Genomic DNA, 7,231 nt, shown 5'->3' with positions numbered 1-7,231 from the left:
CACAGATTTTACTCTGAGCATCAGTGGAGTTCAGACTGAAGATGCAGGAGATTATTACTGTCAGAGTTATCACAGTGGTTATGTGTTGACACAGTGATAAAGAGTCGTACAAAAACCTCCGTCAGTCAGACTGAACAGTGACTGCACTGATACACCTCACACATACTGCAGCTGCTCAACACAATGACTTCATGAAGTAAAATGATTTAAATCAGAGTTTTAAAATACAGTTCTTATAATGTGTAATTTATTTATAAATAAATCTTATTTATCTTATTAACTCATTTAATTTTGATCATTGGGATGTCTTGCTAGTAATTTATTGTCTGTCTGTGTTGGTTGATGTCTTCTTTTTTTCATTATTTTCTTTTTTAAGTCTCATATAAAGCACACAACCTTGATATGTGACTGTAGCTGACAATCTCTTAATAACAACATTCACTGAGTGTTACAAAACTGAGATCCGGAGTGCCAAGTGTTTTTATTGTCTCTCTCAATGTCTGCTTAGGTGAGCTTTATTGGCATGATCAAATGTACATTCGTATTGCTAAAGCATTTGCTGCTGGGCTGCGTACAAATAGTGCAAGAAAGAAATGTATATTAATAAAATAAAGCGTGATGTACTTAGTGCAACTTAAAGTGGTTTATATTATATGTAAATATACTAAAAAATATAAAGTAGATATATTGAAAACATCAGGTCAGGGCAGATTCATTGTTTTCTCTTTTGTTGTGACAGGCAGACACATATTGTGCAGCTAAAACACAGCAGTCCTTGTGTTCTCGATACGGCAGTTTCTCATCGTTTGACAGACTTTCAAACATCTAATGTATGGAACTGATTTTTCCATAAAACATTTGTGTATTTTGTGCATTCAGCTCGTGTCTATAGTGAGTTTATGTCCACCGAGTCTGTATCTTGTCAACGTGGCTCTTAGTTTTTGATATGTCTCTGTACAGATAGTCTGCCATACTGTATTCTCTCTTTAGGGCCAAATAACATTGTATTTTAAATTGTTGTTTTGTTTGGGTTTCCCAATGAGTGATATAGTTTGGTTTCATTTGTGTTGTGATTTTGTCAGTGTTGTTGTTGTTGAGAGCATCAGTAGATGTTCGGACTGAAACATCAGGACTGAAGCTCTGGACCAGATGAGTATTCATTTCTTTGCTCATCTCGTGGTGCTTTATAATGATATGATTGATGGTCTTTGTGTTTTCTGTTTCCAGAATGTGAAAGCCTTTTTTTCTATATTCATGATCAGTGGACATTTGCCCAATTCTGCCCTGTCTGCATTTTTTGTTTGTTTGTTTGTTGTGTGTCGGCGCACTTGTAAGATTTGTTTACAGAGTTCTGCATGAAGGCTCTAAGATCGGATGTTTTTCCCATTTAGTAAATTCTTGATTTGTCAGTGGACCCCGCACTTCACTGCTATAGAGGCCAATTGGTTCAATACTGATTCTAATATTTTGTGGATAAATCCAGGTAGTTGTAGTGTGGTGTGTGTGTTATGGGGTTTGTGATGGTGATCTGGATCTTTTCTGAAAGGTGATTGATGTGGAGTTTTCTTATTCCTTAAACTAGGTGAGTCAGCCCAGAGAAACGCAACGCACAGAGAGGCATGAGGTTCTTTGCAAAGAATTTTATTGTCGTTTAATCTGCATCAAGCAATGAGCATGGTGCAGAAAAACGGCCCTCTTCTGTTCTGCCCACACACTTTATATAGGATTCAAACGTGACACCCCCCCCCACCTTTCCCCTCGAGCTAGAACGCTTCTGTGGTCTACACAGTACGTCAGGACCCACTATCTTAAACAAAATGTCTTGTGCTTTACTCAAGGACAAGGGCAGAGTGCAATGACGCGTATGCACAAAAACATGATAAACATTCCAAACCGCAAACCCTGTCTGACCCCACGCTCCTGATAAATATATCAAGTACGTTTTGTGCTGATTTTAATGCCGCATTTACTCTCAGTGTACATTGATTTACACATGTACATTGACGCAAACATGTCAGCTGTGCTTGCCCGTGCCTCTTTGTACCTGGATATGGAGAGCGGTGTTTACCGGACGGGTCAACCAAAGCTCCCTTCCTTATGTAAGTTCTTTGACACAAGTGCACTCGTGTCAAAGCTTACTGCCTCCGCTCTTCACGCCATGGCTATCCTGCAAGCCAAGGCGTTGACGTGGATGAGTGAAGCTCTTGCAGAGTTTTTATTGACACACACGACAGCTTTAAAATACTGTTTTTTTTTCATTTATTTATTGGCAAGAGGGGGAAAGTAGGGCGGCTAAATAGCACGCTAGACTCACCTGAGAAGGGGAGAAGGCGCTTTCGCATGCGTAAGCCCAAACAAGGTGCCCGTCCTATACGCCGGTAGTGCTCAGGACATGGGCTGTCACTGGTTCCACTCGGAGGTTGTAAAACCTTGCCAAGGTACCGGGCATAGCCCAACCCGCAGCCAATCTCTGTTTGGAGACAGCCCTCTTTGGGTGCTGTCCCCTATAACAAACAAAGAGCTGCTCGGAGCTTCTAGGCTCCATGTGCGGTCCAGATAGAGGACCTTTTACTGATACGCTCATCCCTTGAACGCCAACCGCAGGAACGACCAGTGTAGAGGGAGAAAAGAGACGTGAAAGTACGCTTCCTTTAGGTCGATTGCCCCCAACCAATCCTGGTGACGAACTCACCCCAGATTGTGCCTCTGCATCAGTGTTGGTGCTTGTTCAGGAGGCGTAGATAAAAAATGGGGCGCAGCCCCCCCCTTTTTGGGCACGATGAAGTACGGTCTGTAAAACCTGGAAGACATCTCGATCATAGGGATGGGTTCTACCGCACCCTTCGCCAGAAGAATACGGCATGGAGACTGGCGTGCGAGTGCCATTCACCAAGCCCATTGACGATTAAAATGTTTCTCGGAGATTATAGGTTCTCAAGATCAACCCCAATCAGTCTCTCACAACGTCGAGAGACCGACTGAAGGGCTACTTAAAATTGCTGTTGGTAAAAGACACCCTTCCAATATGAGAGACCTGCAGCAGTTTGCAAAGGAAGAGTGGTCCAAAATTCTGGGTGGGAGGTGTAAGTAGTTTATTGATGGTTATAGGAAGCGATTGATTTCAGTTATTTGTTTCAAAGAGTTTGCAACCAAATATTAAGTCAAGGGTGCCACTAATTTTGTCCAGGCCATTTTATTTGTTTTGTGTGACATTATGTCAAATTAGCTTTGTTCCCTCCTTTTTTTGTTTTGTTCCAATACACACAAAGGGAATAAACATGTGTATAGCAACACATTTGTTAATGCAATACTTTTCTGTGAGAAATCAGGGGTGCCAACTATTTTGGCCATGACTAAATATAATGGATCTCTTAAAGCAAGAATTACACCTTCTTTAGTGTGATCATGTGTTATTTAGAAAGTTATCTAACAGCGTTTGTTTGCTAAGTGCGCTCTCTCTGTCTTGCTTTGTCTCCCACAGTCAATATGAGTTGTCGCCTCCTTATTGATTTGTCCCTCGACGGTGATTGGTTGCTGCAATTAATGTTTCCTTTCAAAAGTCCGACCGCCGGTGGAATGGGCTCCGGCAGTAGTCAGACAAACACAGCATAGCTTGTTCTGTATGGTTTGCTGTTACATTATTTATCCAAACACAAGCAATAATGAAAGTTCATTCATGGGGTGACCTGCTCTTTTTTCTTTGATAATCGTTTTTCTTTATGTTAAGGTAGTTAGATTAAATTTCTTGATTTTAATTCCATCTTCCTTTTCATCTCATTGTAATGTTATTTTGGGCCAGGTGTCAGCCTGAAGCTCATATTCCTACTATCATAAACTTGTTTCAAGACAAGCTTTGTGTAAATTAAGACCTGCCTGTCTGTACATTCATTTTCGCTTTATCAATTTAACCAAACGCTTAAGTTAATATATTTATTATGAGCAATAAATGCCATGAAAGTTAAACTGATGTTCTTTGGTTTGTGTTACGGTTTGGTTAGGGGGAAGAACCCAAGCGCAGACAGACACAGGGATGAAGGGGTTAACAAAGTTTATTCACAATAAACAAAACAAAAACCCACAAGGGAGTAAAACAAGACAACAATAGTAACGATCAAGGCACAGACTAACTAGGCTGGGGAAATAAACACTAAGAACAAGACTAGACTGACTCACCAAAACACAATGTAACAAGAACTAGAGATACGTTGCAAGATAATCCAAGGTGTAACAGACTTGTAACAGACTTTTAACAGCATACACATACAATGAACAAGCACTGGACAATGGACAAAAGGATGTTTTAAAGGGGAAACAAACACAGGATAATTAACAAGGGGCTGGTGTAGGTAATGAAACACTAATGGGAAGGCTAACGAGACACAAGGGCGGAAACACCGACACGAGAAAACACATGGCAAGTCAGAATCAAAACAACGCCATGTCTTTCTCAAACAAAACCTAAAGCTATGCCATGACTCTGCTGCAATACCAAGAATAAACATGACATGATAGCGGAATCATGACAGGTTTGTGAGCTGGTCTGATGGAGAGTTTCTTTGCCCTTTATGCAAACCTTCCCCTAGAAGTTATAATACTAAGGTCACTACATGTTTGAGGATTGTCAAAAAAGGACAAGATGAGATTTTATAGATTCAATATGATTTTATTTGTTGAATTTTTATGAGACAAAATCAGAAGTTAATGAACTAAGCACATATGCACTGGTGTTTGATGATGTTTGTGAAAAGCAGAGCAGATGTCAGATGAGAGAGAGAGAGAGAGAGAGAGAGAGAGAGAGAGAGAGAGAGAGAGAGAGAGAGAGAGAGTCTAGTATGAACACTGATCTTGTCTCTTGAGTTCTCTAGTGACTGTTTGACTGTTATCTTTGTGTTTGGCCTCACAGGTCACTGAGACCACTGAGCTCCACTCCTGCTCAGAGAGAGTCAGACTGCTGCTCCAGCTGTACAGACCGTTCTTCTCCAGGAGCCCAACACTGCTGTCCTGAGATCTGCTGCTCCCGTCCACCTTCCACATCACACTCCAGTCTGAGGGGAAACCCTTGTTGAGCAAACACATCAGTGTTGCTGTTTTCTTTGTGGAAATCTCTTCACTGGAGGGCGGCAGGACGCTCACTGTAGGACGAGTGAAGCCTGACAAACACACAATAGTCACAAAGTCACAAACAACTTCAGTCTCTACATGATAAACATCAAAGATCAAAATAATTAAATAAAACACGTTTTAGTCTTGTGTTAATTCTCCCTTTCATTATTGTTGATCTGAATGTTTATACAGTTTCACAGTGAAACTAACGTTTGTAAAATATTGTTATAGAAATTTTCAACGTAGAAAACATATAATCTTTGTGAAATATATTAATTTAGATGAAGTATAATTATAGAGATAATAAATGGAAACTACCTGTAACATCAACTACAGTGACAAAGTATTTTCAAATAATCATAATTATCAAATAATTGTTTTTCATATGTATTTACAATAAAGCAAATACAATAAATACATACAAACTCATAATTATCATATTAAAACAGTTTCTGAAAATTACATTTCTTTTTATTTTAAATCGGAAAATCTGATTTTATACATTTGAAATGTTACATTTAAAAGCATAAACAATTGTATTATTTTCGGGCGAAAGATTACAAACAAAATCAGATAATCCAGTATGTTTGAAATTGTAAAAATAATTTAAAAACATTTCTCATTTCCCCCCAATAACCACGTGAATAAATCATTAAACACATCTTAATCTTTACTGACACTATTATGAAGAAAACTTTCAAAAAAGTTTTAAATGCACTATTGCACAAAGTCATTTATTACATAAATATGCTGAAACCTTCGTCTCATTTTATATTTCACAGTTGATCTTTATATTTAACAGCAGAAATCTGTTTTTTAATATTATTATTGAATTATTTACTTACTGCCAACATCCAGTCTGGTGCCGCCGCCGAAAGTGAACCACAGTGATACAAACTAATAGAGCGACTGTACAAAAACCTCTGAACGCTTCAGTAACTATAAACACATCACAAACACATCTCTACACTTTATCACACATTCACACATCAAACACATTTCATTTCATCTTCTGACTATTAATGACTGTGTACAAACAATGAGTTATTTCATGTAAAATATTAATGATACTGTAAACATGACAACAAGAAACTCTAACATGTGATTCAGTGATGGTCTATAGTTTACTACTGAATGCTCTTATGGTGTCTGAAAGAAAATCCTGACAATTCTCACTTCGCCTATAGAAGTTTTTTAATCCTCATATTTGACTCTCATAATCTCAAAATATGAACAAGGAGACAAAATTGAAAGTCAAAACACTGCAGTCATAGAAATAATGTGATGATATACACATATACAATCACAAGAAACATGTAAACACAGTGAAATATACCGTTTATTTGTCTTGAAACATATATTTTTATATAACATATAACACAATGTTCACATGATCTAAAACATGAACAAAAAATAACACTCCAGTGTTTGTGTGCGTTGATGTAAATGATGTAAATGTAGAGAGTGAGTTTGCATTGTGATCACGTGCTTCAGTGATCTGAGAGTGTTTATAGTGCTGTGAGTTTAACACTTCATGACTGACAACACAACACAACACACAAACCAACAAGAACAACAATGACGTTCAGCATCATCTTCATCTGGACACTCACAGTGTTTGCTCAAGGTTTGTGTAGTAACATTTTCATCATTATTATTCATTCATTGAAGAGTGAAATCTTCATTTGTTTCAGTGTTGTCTTATATTTCATGTTTGTTGTTTCTTTCAGTGTGTAGAGGACAGTACACTGTTACTCAGACTCCATCAACAACAGCAGTTCAACCAGGACAACATGTTCAAATAAACTGTAAAGTCAGCAGTAGAGTGTATAATGGTAATAGATTACACTGGTACTTACAGAAACCTGGAGAAGCTCATAAACTCCTCATATATGAAGCATCAAACCGCTACACTGGAGTATCATCTAGATTCAGTGGCAGTGGATCAGACACAGATTTCACTCTGAGCATCAGTGGAGTTCAGACTGAAGATGCAGGAGATTATTACTGTCAGAGTGTTCACAGTGGTCCAGTGTTGACACAGTGATAAAGAGTCGAACAAAAACCTCCGTCAGTCAGACTGAACAGTGACTGCACTGATACACCTCACACATACTGCAGCTGCTGA

At 38.5% G+C, this 7,231-nt stretch overlaps 1 gene segment (V, D, J or C); it reads right to left on the bottom strand.

Annotated features, from left to right (window-relative positions):
- Positions 1-4,032: 4,032 nt before the first annotated feature.
- On the bottom strand, positions 4,033-5,986 carry LOC306890806 (Ig lambda chain C region-like). The segment is given in 2 exons: positions 5,949-5,986; positions 4,033-5,150 (listed from the first exon to the last, which is right to left on the bottom strand).
- Positions 5,987-7,231: the final 1,245 nt, after the last annotated feature.

The sequence above is a fragment of the Barbatula barbatula genome, assembly GCF_947034865.1.
Source record: "Barbatula barbatula genome assembly, chromosome: 25".
NCBI lineage: Eukaryota > Metazoa > Chordata > Actinopteri > Cypriniformes > Nemacheilidae > Barbatula > Barbatula barbatula.
Note: the sequence above shows the minus strand (reverse complement) of the source record. Positions and strands in the feature narration are given on the sequence as shown.